Genomic DNA, 14,956 nt, shown 5'->3' on the forward strand with positions numbered 1-14,956 from the left:
GGATCATCTTGAGCTGCAAACAAGGGCTGGAAATCACGGTTTCTTGGAGCTTCAAGAGGGCTGAAAATTCTGACCTTGCAAACCAAAGGAGTAGGTAATGATCAACCCTTGGATTCTTATCTTTTGGAGATTATATGGCAAGATTAAGCTCATGCATGCACTTAGTTACTTGATTATGGTGTAAAAATGTGATTGTGGGCTCTTGGAATTCCCACACTTGGGTTGTTGTTGCTGATTTGATGATTGATGGTGATTATATTGTTGGTTTAGTGATTATAATGATGCTTTAGTGGTGGGTAATTAGTAGGAACTTCATTGGGTGTAAGAAGCAAAAACTTCCGATTCTACCCCTGTTTTATTCGGCCATTTTAAGGCCAGTTTTTAATGAACTAATGGCTTGAATTGGATGCTTATATGATGTATTAGAGGTGTGAAAGATTTCATTGAAAAATAATGAGGTTTGAATGGGCAAATGAATTTTTTTTTAGAAACCAGCAAATCTGGAAAACTGATTCGCGTATGCTCTGACCAGCAGTAGTATTTTGGCTATAACTCTGTCCTCGGATGTCGAAATCATGTGCCGTCAGTGGCGTTTGAAACTAGACATTCCTAGCTTTAATTTGGTATATAATGTACATTCTGATTCTTTGTGAGCAAGCCGAACGAAATGTTTTAAGTTCGCTGTCCTGTTACTCTGTTCATCTGGAATGAGGTGTTCAGGCAGCAAATTGATGCCCGAATTTGAACCAGATGGGTGCCGAATTTGGAAACGATTTCTTCTGTGATATTTTAACTCTATGAATGTATTTTCCAACGGCGTAAGCCATGCTCAATTTCGAGCTATAATGACTGAGTTGTGACTGAAACAAGTGGACTGCTCTGTTTTGGAAAACCCTAATCTTTGGACTGGTTTGGAACAAAATCTTGGAGTGAACTTGTTAGTTGATGTTCTTGATATTAAACACTTACCAAAGGTATCATGGATGTATCTTAGACCCTTATTTCACAAATGAACCATGGTTGGATAACTTTCTTGGTTAAACGATTGGAAATTTGGAAAATGAAAGTCAAGGCAGATTGCCTTAGGATTTTTCTTGAACTTTGGTTGCCTAATTAACTACCTTGCCGAAGGTATTTTTCCCCGAAATTCGATATAGGGATACTTTCCATATAGTATTGAAATACTGCCAATTTTGGTGCCAATTCAAGTTCGTTTCGATACCCAATTGAATTACTAAAGTTAGAGGTTCAAATCTGGAAAATTCTCATCCAGTCTTGAATTTGCTCAACTTCGGGCTACCGTATCTCGGTGCTCGAAACTCCGATTCTTGATCCGCTTGTTTTGTCATACACTTCACTTGAAACACTAATTGAGCTGAAAATTTCAGAGGCCGGTTTGCAACGTGTGAATCGTGCCGAATTTCCAAAGTTGGCCGAAATCCAACTTAATTCTGCCATGAAAACCAACCCTGCCTCTTCAAGCCCATTTTTGACCACTTTTCACTTCGATTCATGGAAAAGCGTCTTCTAGGAACTTATAGTACTCTCTCAGAGGATTCCAACGGTATAAAGTTTTCCAATTCTCGACTTATACCGAGTGAGTTACGATTTTTCAAAGATTTAGGATAAAACTGAAATTCTCACTTTTCAAGGTAAAGGAGTTTTTCCAAAACTCTTAACTCTCTTAGTATTATTCAAACGTTTTGCCCTCGATTTTCATGATAAAAACTCAAATAATATTGTACCTAATAAAAGGCAAGTTGAACCTCGATTTACGTGTAATTGAGGTTCCTTTTTGCAAAATAATTCTTAGATTGTACTAGTGTACAATCTTCCTTGATAAGTGGGTTAATTGTGTGATTATCCACTATTAAATTGCCAGGCGCGCAAGGAGACCTTCAAGAGGATCTCACCGTGGACACTTGAACTTCCGGAAAATAATTCTTATTGAATTGCTCGGTGAGTGTCAAGTGTGTGAATTTTGATACTTGTTTATTTGTGGTATTTGTTGAAAGTTTTAAAAATAAGGGCGGGTACGTACTTTATCGCACTCGTTCTAATTTCAAATGAATGAATGAAACGTATTGAATGAATGAATGAAATGCAATGTTATGTCATGAATGGTTATGTCGTTGGAGTGAACCTCCTCGACTTTCAAATGAATGGGGGACGCCCAAACTCATAGGCCGTCCTTAGACTCGAGCCAGCAATGGGATTGGTCGGGGATTTGGACGAGCCATGAGATACACATAAGCTCGACCTAATAAGAGGTCTTGCTTGGCATACTCGTAGAGTATCGCCCAATAATAGACTTGTGGGCCCTTGGGGTGTACGGTGGACGGAGGAAAGTAAGTGGTGATCTACGGAAATGGAAATACCGACCCGGTTGACAGGAGGGTCAATGCGGGAAGGTATACGAATGACAACGGCAGATCAAGTGGAACTTAGCTCCTGAGAGCTACTATATCCTTGAATTGTTTCTGATTACTTTTCCTGTTTGAATAATTGATTATTGAAATGACATGGTTTTATTTATTAAATTGGGTTTGTTATTTGACTAAGTGCTTGCATGTGTGTTTTTGGCCTCACGAGCGTTTCGCTCACTCTATAGTTTTGTTTTCCTTAACAGGACCGACTCTTGGAGAAATATGGAGAAACCATCCGTTGTAATTTTGTTAAGACTCCTGTTATATATTTTGACTAGGCCCTGGTTTGGGTTGTACTTTTGGAAATTGTAAACTTGAAAAGTTTGGGCCCTGATGTGTACTTTGAATTTAAGTCGTTTCATGATTACCCGATGTACTGGATATACATTAAGTGACTTATTAAGCTTGAACGCTTCCGCATTATTGTATTCATGTTGTTCTCATCGAAGTGATTAGTTCGGTTTGAAATTGAATGGAATTGCTTGAGTCCTGGCGTGAGCTGGGCAGGCGTCCGCGGATACCCTTTGGTCCGCCTTAGGGAGATGTGGGGTGTCACAGTTGGTATCAGAGCACTAGGTTAGAGGTCTGTATGGGAGACATATTAGATACTCTACCTTTAAGACTCGATATGGGATGACTTAATCCTACCCTAAGTGATACTTGAGGCGAGCTGGCAACTAAGTTAGTCCTACCTCAAGTGACGATTGGGATGAACCAACGATTAAGTTAGGCATGCATTGCAGGATATTGGAATTAGGTAGTGGTTTAAGTTTCTAATCCGAAAGGTATTATTATTTTATTTTGCAGGTATGGATGACGGAAATGGAGCCCCGGCAGCTAATGGGAATGGCCATGCGAATGGTCATTATGAGCCCCTTAGGACTATCTACTACCGATCTATAGCAGGAGGAGCTCGTGTACGCTACTCACCCTATGACAGATACCCGCGATGTTTGTGTAGGTTGACTTTCGCCTACCCGAACCATCTAGTGCATGCTCTGGACGACGAGTGTCGTCAGTTGGTGGATGCCAACCGTGATTTACAGGCTGAGGTAGATGAGTTTAGGCAGATGGTTGGCGCTTAGGGTGAGCGGATTGCGGAGCTCGAGGAGGTGCTGGAGGGTGAGGTAGCCACATCTGCATTGGTTAACGAGGAGTTTCGGGATACTAGGGCTCGACTTACTAGGCTAGGACGGGATGTCCGTACTCGGGCTTTCGAGATTCTGGCTGATGCGACTAGTTTGGTTGAGAACGCTGCTGAGGTGATTCCTGATGAGGAGGAGGAGGATCCCGAGGAGGAGGTTCCTCCTGATAGCCCTGCTATGGACTAAGATCTTAGTCGTTGACTCCCTTTTGACTTTTGACTGGTACAGTTAGGGCTAGTTAGGGTGACGCGGGTGCCGAGGCCATTGTATTTTGCATGCTTGTGTGGCCTACTTTTGGGCACTTGTTCTTACTTTAGTCTTCTATGACTAGAAGTATACTTTTGAGCACCTGTGTGCTATATTTTGTGAATTGTCCCTAACTTGCTAATTGTACGAACTTGACATGCTTATAAATGTAAATTATTGTTAATTTCAATGCTTTCTTGGTTAGTTCTAAATTCGATATAATTCTTGTTTTCTGCTTAAATTAATTTATTTCTTGCACTAGGCACGTTTAGACTAATGGAAGGATTAACGAGTGGTCGAGGCCGTGGGCGAGCGTCTAGACAGGCCCAACCTCAGGGGGATGACCAGGGATCGGCAACTGGACCGACCTAGGGACAGGAAAACGTTGAGGGTAACCAAGTGGCTACTGCCATCAATAGGATGACTGATATCCTAGAACGTCTAGCGGAGAGACAGGGTCCCAGACCATTTAACCAACCTGGGGGCCAGGATAGAGGAGAGGATAGAGCTCTGGAAAGATTCCTAAAGTTTAACCCGCCTAAGTTTATGGGTGAACCTGACCCCGAAGTAGCGGAGAATTGGTTAGAAAGGATGACCAACATATTCGCCGCTCTAGACTATACTCAAGATAGGCGAGTGAACTTTGCTGCTTTTCAATTTGAGGAAGTAGCCCGTGCTTGGTGGGATTTGATAAAAGGAAAATGGGAAAGAGCTCAAACCCCTTGGACTTGGGAGAATTTCGCAAGGGAGTTTAATGAAAAGTTTCTTCCGCCCTTAATTCAAGAGAAGAGGGAGGATGAATTTATTAAGTTAAAACAAGGAACCCTTACTGTAGCGGAGTATGAAGGGAAGTTCACTAAACTTTCCAAATATGCTCCTGAGCTAGTAGCCAATGAACGGAGAAGGATTAGAAGGTTCATACAGGGAGTTAATGTGGAACTTTAGGAGGGCCTGGCTGCAGCCCAAATCTCTACTTTTACTGAGGCTTTAGAGAAAGCGCAAAGGGTTGAGAATGCAAGATCTCAAGTGAAGGATTTCCACAATAGAAAAAGGAATTTCCCTAGTCGCACTACTGGGCAGACCAGTAAGTTTGTACACCCTTCTAAAAAAGGAAGAGGGGAAGAAGGAACGAGAACTGCTGGAGCTTCTAGGGGAGCTCTATCTAGGGGAGGTCGTAGCGGGACGACTCAAGCTAGGGGAGCACCATCTGTTGGATCGACTGTGACCCCTCAAGTTACTTGTGGGTATTGTGGTAAACCCAATCACTCTGAGGATGACTGCTGGAGAAAGCTGGGAAAATGCTTACTGTGTGGGAGCACTGAGCATCAGATTGCAAATTGTCCGAAATCGTCAAAGACAGGGGGAAACCTGCAGAGACCTGAAAAATCAACCTCTAAGCAGACCAGTGCCGGAGGGAGTCGACCGAAAGTACCGGCTAGGGTCTACGCATTGGACTATCCACAAGCTCCAGATGCGACCGAAGTGGTCGAAGGTACAATTCCAATCTTTCACCGCCTAGCTAGGGTTTTAATTGATCCGGGTGCAACGCACTCTTTTGTAAACCCTGATTTCATGAGTGGAATAGACTTGAAGCCAATTAAGTTACCATATGACTTGGAGGTTAAAACACCCACTGGGGACAAAAGTCTAATTGCTAATATGGTGTATAAGAATAGTGAAATTTGCGTGAGGGAAAGAAAATTGCTGGCCGATTTGATAGGCTTAGCGATTAAAGGATATGATGTGATCCTAGGGATGGATTGGTTAGCCCGTTATAATGCCCAACTGAATTGTAGGACGAAAATTGTAGAATTGTGTATTCCAGGGGAGGCAACCCTGAAATTGGATGTGAGGTGTAAGTTAGCCTCGTCTGCACTTATTTCGGGAATTCGGGCTAGAAAGTTGTTAAGTAAAGGAGCTCAAGGGTATTTGGCTTTTCTTATTAATACCCCTAACGATAAGGTGAATCTGGAGGACACACCGGTAGTAAAAGAATTTTCTGATGTTTTTCCTGAAGAATTGGAGTCTCTACCTCCGGAACGGGAAATAGCTTTTAAAATTGATTTAGCTCCGGGAACAGCACCTATATCAAGGACACCATATAGGATGGCTCCGGCTGAGTTGAAGGAGTTGAAGTTACAATTACAGGATTTGTTGGAACGGGGTTTTATACGAGAGAGTGATTCTCCGTGGGGAGCCCCAGTTTTGTTTGTAAAGAAGAAAGATGGGAGTTTGAGGTTATGTATAGATTATCGAGGTTTAAATGATGTTACGGTTAAGAATAAATACCTACTACCCCACATTGATGAACTATTTGACCAACTGCAAGGGGCGGTAGTGTTTTCAAAGTTGGATCTAAGGCAAGGTTACTATCAATTGAGGATTTTGGAGAAGGACATACCTAAGACTGCTTTAACTCGAGGTATGGGCACTTCGAGTTTGCAGCAATGCCTTTTGGATTAACCAATGCACCTGCCGCTTTCATGGATTTAATGCATAGGGTTTTTAAGCCTTACTTGGATCAATTTGTGGTGATCTTCATTGATGACATTTTGGTGTATTCTAAGAATGTGAAAGATCATGAGAAACATTTGAGAATGGTTTTACAAATCTTGAGGGAACATCAGCTATATGCTAAGTTTAGCAAGTGTGAATTCTGGCTAAAGGAAGTGACTTTCCTAGGGCATATAATTTCTAAGGATGGGATTAAAGTGGATCCAGCTAAAGTGGAAGCTGTTTCGAAATGGAAACGACCGGAAAATCCAACGGAAGTTCGGAGTTTTATAGGATTGGCAGGGTATTACCGGAGATTCATCCAGGATTTTTCGAAAATCGCTGGACCTATGACTGAGTTGACCAAGAAAAATGGAAAGTTTATTTGGAGTTCTAAGTGTGAAGGAAGTTTTCAGGAGTTGAAAAGACGGTTGACTAGAGCGCCTGTTCTAGCTCTACCAAATGGACATGATAGTTTTGTGGTTTACACAGATGCATCTAAGGAAGGTTTGGGATGTGTTTTGATGCAAAATGATAAAGTGATAGCTTATGCCTCTAGAAAATTGAAGCCGCATGAAGGAAACTATCCGACCCATGATTTGGAGTTAGCAGCTGTGGTCTTTGCTTTGAAGAAATGGAGACACTATTTATACGGAGTGACATTTGAGGTTTTTACAGATCACAAAAGCCTTAAGTACTTATTTTCTCAGAAGGAACTGAATTTGAGGCAACGTAGATGGATGGAATTTCTGGAAGATTATGACTGCATTATTAAGTACCATCCTGGGAAGGCCAATGTAGTGGCCGATGCTTTGAGCCGTCAGGTACAAATGGCTGGATTGATGGTTAAGGAATTTCGATTGTTGGAGGAAGTTAGCTATTGGAATCCTCGATTAGAACCAAGGAAAGTGATTTTGGGGAATATTGTGATAACCTCCACTTTATTGGGACGTATTAAGGAATCTCAGGAAAAGGACTCTGAAATGCAAAAGTTGGTGGAGAAAGTCAAGATGGGAGACCAGACCGATTTCACTTTGGGATCAGATGGAATATTAAGATTTCGAAATCGGGTGGTTATGCCAAAGGATGAAGGGCCTAGAAAAGAAATTTTGGAAGAGGCACACCGATCAAAGTTTACAGTACATCCAGGAGAAAACAAAATGTACCAAGACTTGAAAGGTCTATATTGGTGGGAAAATATGAAGAAGGAAATTGCCCAATTCGTTCAGACATGCTTGGTTTGTCAACAGGTCAAAGCCGAACATCAGAAACCATCTGGGCTTTTGCAACCTCTAGAAATACCTGAGTGGAAATGGGAAAATATTACCATGGATTTTGTATCAGGCTTACCAAGGACACAGAGAGGCCATGATGCCATTTGGGTGATAGTAGATAGATTGACTAAATCGGCTCATTTTCTGCCGATTAATATGAAATATCCATTGGAGAAGTTAGCCAGATTGTACTTGGATGAGATCATCAGACTACATGGTATACCTGTGAGTATTGTGTCGGATAGGGATCCAAGATTTGTTTCGAGGTTTTGGCAAAAGATGCAAGAAGTGTTGGGGACTAAGTTGAACTTTAGTACCACCTATCATCCCCAGACTGATGGACAATCTGAAAGAACAATTCAAACTCTTGAGGACATGTTGAGGACTTGTGTACTGGACTTTGGAGAGAATTGGAGTAAGTTCTTGACTTTAGTGGAATTTGCCTATAACAATAGTTTCCACTCTTCTATTCAAATGGCTCCGTATGAGGCACTTTATGGTCGGAAGTGTAGATCCCCAATTTGTTGGGATGAAGTAGGTGAACGGAAAATCTTAGACACGACTACTGTATCTTGGATCGAGGAGGCTAATGAAAAGGTGAAATTGGTACGGCAAAGAATTCAAACCGCTCAGAGTAGACAAAAAAGTTATGCCGACAATCGGAGGAAGGATTTGGAGTTCACTGTTGGAGATATGGTATTTCTCAAGATTACGCCGTTAAAAGCAAGTTTGATGTCCGGAAAAGGGAAGAAACTACAACCAAGGTTTGTAGGGCCTTATAAGATTATTCAGCGAGTTGGGAATGTAGCCTATAAGCTGGAATTACCACCGAGTTTATCTCGTATCCATAACGTGTTTCATGTGTCCATGCTTAAGAAGTATCATCCAGACCCCTCTCATGTTTTACAACCGGAGAATATTGAGATTGATGAAACCCTGACCTATGAGGAGAGACCGGTAAAACTTCTGGATCGAAAGGTGAAGGAATTGAGGAACAAGCAGATACCACTAGTGAAAGTTTTATGGAAGAACCATGGAGTAGAGGAAGCAACATGGGAAGTTGAAGAGACAATCAGGGAGAAGTATCCAGACTTGTTCATCGACCAAGGTAAATTTCGAGGACGAAATTTTCTTAAGGGGGAGAGGATGTGAGGGCTCGCAAAAACTATTATTTTATGCCTAATTTATGGCTTAATAAATTATTTAATTGGATTTTATTTCCAAGGAATATTTTCTAGTCTTATTAGACCTAAATAAGTGGTAGTATATCTTCGTTATATTTTTAAAATGATTCATTTCGAAAATTAATTTCCTAGAGCGCGTTTAGTAAAAATAGTGAATAGTACTTGGAGATTTTATCCGCGTAGTAGCACGATAAGCTTGGAATATTGGAGACTTGTACTATGGTCCTAAAATAGGTAATCTTATGAATAAATATTCAAGTGATAGTTAGTAGTGCAATCGTTATAAGAATTTTTCGAAAGTTTCGCGTTATAGCGTTAAATTTGACGGTACGCGTTTTCACGCGCGCGACTTCAATTGAGGGACTTTAGACCCTTATTTCGGGACAATTAAGAGTGAATAATATTTACATGAATATATATGCCTTGGAGGTTCAGTGCACTAGTGAACCAAACGCGCGAGAAAATCGAGCCGTAATCGCACCAAACGGCCCCTAATGAGAGTTGACTTTTGGGTGAATTACCACCACTTATTTCACCTTCTCTTGGAAGCTAAAGGAAGTCAGATTTCCCTCCATTTTCTCTCTCCTCACAGCCGACCAAACTCCCTCCTCTCTCTAACACAATTGCTTCAAAAATTCTGCTCACTAATCTCACTCAAAACCACCCCAAATCATCTCCAAATTTAACCAAACTTGCACCACACCTAGCTTGACACTTGAGGATCATCTTGAGCTGCAAACAAGGGCTGGAAATCACGGTTTCTTGGAGCTTCAAGAGGGCTGAAAATTCTGACCTTGCAAACCAAAGGAGTAGGTAATGATCAACCCTTGGATTCTTATCTTTTGGAGATTATATGGCAAGATTAAGCTCATGCATCACTTAGTTACTTGATTATGGTGTAAAAATGTGATTGTGGGCTCTTGGAATTCCCACACTTGGGTTGTTGTTGCTGATTTGATGATTGATGGTGATTATATTGTTGGTTTAGTGATTATAATGATGCTTTAGTGGTGGGTAATTAGTAGGAACTTCATTGGGTGTAAGAAGCAAAAACTTCCGATTCTACCCCTATTTTATTCGGCCATTTTAAGGCCAGTTTTTAATGAACTAATGGCTTGAATTGGATGCTTATATGATGTATTAGAGGTGTGAAAAATTTCATTGAAAAATAATGAGGTTTGAATGGGCAAATGAATTTTTTTTTAGAAACCAGCAAATCTGGAAAACTGATTCGCGTATGCTCTGACCAGCAGTAGTATTTTGGCTATAACTCTGTCCTCGGATGTCGAAATCATGTGCCGTCGGTGGCGTTTGAAACTAGACATTCCTAGCTTTAATTTGGTATATAATGCACGTTCTGATTCTTTGTGAGCAAGCCGAACGAAATGTTTTAAATTCGCTGTCCTGTTACTCTGTTCATCTGGAATGAGGTGTTCAGGCAGCAACTTGATGCCCGAATTTGAACCAGATGGGTGCCGAATTTGGAAACAATTTCTTCTGTGATATTTTAACTCTATGAATGTATTTTCCAACGGCGTAAGCCATGCTCGATTTCGAGCTATAATGACTGAGTTGTGACTGAAACAAGTGGACTGCTCTGTTTTGGAAAACCCTAATCTTTGGACTGGTTTGGAACAAAATCTTGGAGTGAACTTGTTAGTTGATGTTCTTGATATTAAACACTTACCAAAGGTATCATGGATGTATCTTAGACCCTTATTTCACAAATGAACCATGGTTGGATAACTTTCTTGGTTAAACGATTGGAAATTTGGAAAATGAAAGTCAAGGCAGATTGCCTTAGGATTTTTCTTGAACTTTGGTTGCCTAATTAACTACCTTGCCGAAGGTATTTTTCCCCGAAATTCGATATAGGGATACTTTCCATATAGTATTGAAATACTGCCAATTTTGGTGCCAATTCAAGTTCGTTTCGATACCCAATTGAATTACTAAAGTTAGAGGTTCAAATCTGGAAAATTCTCATCCAGTCTTGAATTTGCTCAACTTCGGGCTACCGTATCTGGTGCTCGAAACTCCGATTCTTGATCCGCTTGTTTTTTCATACACTTCACTTGTAACACTAATTGAGCTGAAAATTTCAGAGGCCGGTTTGCAACGTGTGAATCATGCCGAATTTCCAAAGTTGGCCGAAATCCAACTTAATTCTGCCATGAAAACCAACCCTGCCTCTTCAAGCCCATTTTTGACCACTTTTCACTTCGATTCATGGAAAAGCGTCTTCTAGGAACTTATAGTACTCTCTCAGAGGATTCCAACGGTATAAAGTTTTCCAATTCTCGACTTATACCGAGTGAGTTACGATTTTTCAAAGATTTAGGATAAAACTGAAATTCTCACTTTTCAAGGTAAAGGAGTTTTTCCAAAACTCTTAACTCTCTTAGTATTATTCAAACGTTTTGCCCTCGATTTTCATGATAAAAACTCAAATAATATTGTACCTAATAAAAGGCAAGTTGAACCTCGATTTACGTGTAATTGAGGTTCCTTTTTGCAAAATAATTCTTAGATTGTACTAGTGTACAATCTTCCTTGATAAGTGGGTTAATTGTGTGATTATCCACTATTAAATTGCCAGGCGCGCAAGGAGACCTTCAAGAGGATCTCACCGTGGACACTTGAACTTCCGGAAAATAATTCTTATTGAATTGCTCGGTGAGTGTCAAGTGTGTGAATTTTGATACTTGTTTATTTGTGGTATTTGTTGAAAGTTTTAAAAATAAGGGCGGGTACGTACTTTATCGCACTCGTTCTAATTTCAAATGAATGAATGAAACGTATTGAATGAATGAATGAAATGCAATGTTATGTCATGATGCTTATGTCGTTGGAGTGAACCTCCTCGACTTTCAAATGAATGGGGGACGCCCAAACGCATAGGCCGTCCTTAGACTCGAGCCAGCAATGGGCTTGGTCGGGGATTTGGACGAGCCATGAGATACACATAAGCTCGACCTAATAAGAGGTCTTGCTTGGCATACTCGTAGAGTATCGCCCAATAATAGACTTGTGGGCCCTTGGGGTGTACGGTGGACGGAGGAAAGTAAGTGGTGATCTACGAAAATGAAAATACCGACCCGGTTGACAGGAGGGTCAATGCGGGAAGGTATACGAATGACAACGGCAGATCAAGTGGAACTTAGCTCCTGAGAGCTACTATATCCTTGAATTGTTTCTGATTACTTTTCCTGTTTGAATAATTGATTATTGAAAAGACATGGTTTTATTTATTAAATTGGGTTTGTTATTTGACTAAGTGCTTGCATGTGTGTTTTTGGCCTCCCGAGCGTTTCGCTCACCCTATAGTTTTGTTTTCCTTAACAGGACCGACTCTTGGAGAAATATGGAGAAACCATCCGTTGTAATTTTGTTAAGACTCCTGTTATATATTTTGACTAGGCCCTGGTTTGGGTTGTACTTTTGGAAATTGTAAACTTGAAAAGTTTGGGCCCTGATGTGTACTTTGAATTTAAGTCGTTTCATGATTACCCGATGTACTGGATATACATTAAGTGACTTATTAAGCTTGAACGCTTCCGCATTATTGTATTCATGTTGTTCTCATCGAAGTGATTAGTTCGGTTTGAAATTGAATGGAATTGCTTGAGTCCTGGCGTGAGTTGGGTAGGCGTCCGCGGATACCCTTTGGTCCGCCTTAGGGAGATGTGGGGCGTCACAGATTTCACCGACCTCAACAAAGCCTGTCTCAAGGACTGCTACCCATTGTCCAAGGTGGACACCTTGGTGGACTCAGCAATGGGTTATGAGATCCTCTGCTTTTTTGATGCCTTTAAGGGGTATCACCAAATCGGAATGAGTCCGGAAGATAAGGAGAAGACCGCCTTTTACACCGATCAAGGCACATACTGTTACACTACCATGACTTTCGGACTGAAGAACGCTGGAGCCACATATCAGCGCTTGGTCAACCAAGCCTTCAAATCTCAGATCGGCCGGACTGTCGAGGCCTACATAGATGATATCCTTCTCAAAAGTCGAACCACTTCCACATTTCTAGCCGACCTGAAAGAGGTCCTAGAAGTCTTTCGGAAGACGCGAATGATGTTAAACCCCAAGAAATGTGTCCTGGGGGTCACCTCGGGGAAGTTTTTGGGCTACCTCGTCTCTAGTCGAGGTATTGAAGCAAATCCAGACAAGGTGAAGGAAATTCAAGAAATGTCTCCACCTCGGTGTGTCTGCGACGTCCAAAGGCTTACGGGGCGGTTGGCCGCCCTGAATCGGTTCCTATCGCAGTCCGCTTCCAAAGCTCTGCCATTTTTCAAAATACTCAAAAAGGCCAACGACTTCTCCTGGACTGAAGAGTGTCCGCAGGCGTTTGAGCAGCTAAAGGAATACCTCTGCCACCTCCCAACACTCACTTCACCTCGTTCCGGGGACAAGTTATTCTTGTACCTGTCTGCTGCAACTGAAGCGGTAAGTGCCGTGCTAATTAGGGAGGAAGGTGTCCAAACACCTGTGTATTATGTCAGCCGAGTTCTCCGAGGTCCGGAAACCAGATATACTCAAGCGGAGAAACTTGTGCTGGCCTTGATACACGCAACTCGAAGGCTCAAGCCCTACTTCTTGGCTCACCACGTCTACTTGAGGACAGACCAACCGCTTCGGCAAGTCTTGTCACGACCAGAGGCCTCTGGGCGCCTTACCAAGTAGGCCATCGAGTTGGGAGAATACGACTTATCCTATGAGCCGCGCAAGGCGATCAAAGTCCAGGCCCTCGCGGACTTCCTTGCCGAACTCACTTTTGACGAAATGAATGTGGCCACCCTGACTACAACCCAGGCTGCCACTCCGTCCGCCGCCGAGACTTAGCGCTGGATCTTACATGTGGATGGCTCGTCCAATAGTGAGGGTAGTGGGGCCGGGCTGCTCCTCGAAGATCCACAGGGAGAGGTGCGCTCATACGCCCTCAGATTTGACTTCGTAGCCTCAAATAACGAGGCCGAGTATGAAGCGGTTATAGCCGGACTGCAGCTGGCTCGCAAGCTCAGAGCCGGGCACATTCTGGTCTACAGTGATTCACAACTCGTCGTGTGCCAAATACTAGGCGAATACGAGACCAGGGACGAGGCAATGCAACGTTACCTCTCCAAGGTCCTCCAGCTGGTGGCGCACTTCGAGTCCTTCGAAATCCAAAGGATACCGCGGTCACAAATAGGAGAGCTGATGCTCTCTCCCGGCTCGCTTCTACCTTTTTTGCCGACCTGAACAAGACGGTTCTCGTAGAAGTCTTAGCTGAGCCGGGGTATAAAGGAGAAGAGGTATACCCCATTTACCCTGGGGACACCTGGATGGGACCGTTAGTCCGATTCCTTAGCCGAGGTGAGCTCCCCGAAGACCGAGCCGAGTCACGTAAGATTCAACGTAAAGCAGCTCGGTACACACTTCGACAAGGCCTCTTGTACAAGAGGTCCTACCTCGGCCCCTGGCTGCGGTGCATCACTCCGGAAGAAGGCAACATGATTCTTCAAAACATTCATGAGAGACTCTGTGGTGCTCACGTCGGCTTCAGGATGCTCGTGAAAAAGGTTTTGTTGTTCGGGTACTTCTGGCCCACTATGAGGGTGGATGCCCAGGTCATGGTTCTTTGTTGCCCTTCTTGTCAGCACCACGCCCCTGAGCACCACCAACCGACTAATCTAATGATCCCTATCACCTCGCCATGGCCATTCGAGCAATGGGGGACTGACATAATCGGTCCATTCCCCAGAGCTCCGGGCAATTATGCCTATGTGGTGGTAGCAGTGGACTACTTCACCAAATGGGTCGAGGCCGAGCCCTTGAAGAATATCACTGGGTCGGCGGTCCAAAAATTCTTCTGGAAGAACGTGGTTTGTCGCTTCGGCCTACCCCGGGTGGTCATCTCGGACAACGGCCGGCAGTTCGCCGACAATCCTTTCAAGGTCTGGTGTGAAAATCTCGGGATCAAACAACACTTCACCTCGGTTGGACACCCCCAAGCTAACGGACAAGCCGAAAATTTCAACCGAACTCTCCTCCATGGCCTCAAAACCAGGCTCCACCGGGCTGGATCGTCATGGATGGAAGAACTCCCTAGTGTGCTGTGGTCATACCAAACTACGCCGAGGTCGGCCACCCAAGAAACTCCTTTTTCCCTGACTTATGGATCTGAGGCTGTCGTTCCAGCC

The sequence above is a fragment of the Coffea arabica genome, chromosome 4c (assembly GCF_036785885.1).
Source record: "Coffea arabica cultivar ET-39 chromosome 4c, Coffea Arabica ET-39 HiFi, whole genome shotgun sequence".
Classification (NCBI taxonomy): Eukaryota; Viridiplantae; Streptophyta; class Magnoliopsida; order Gentianales; family Rubiaceae; genus Coffea; species Coffea arabica.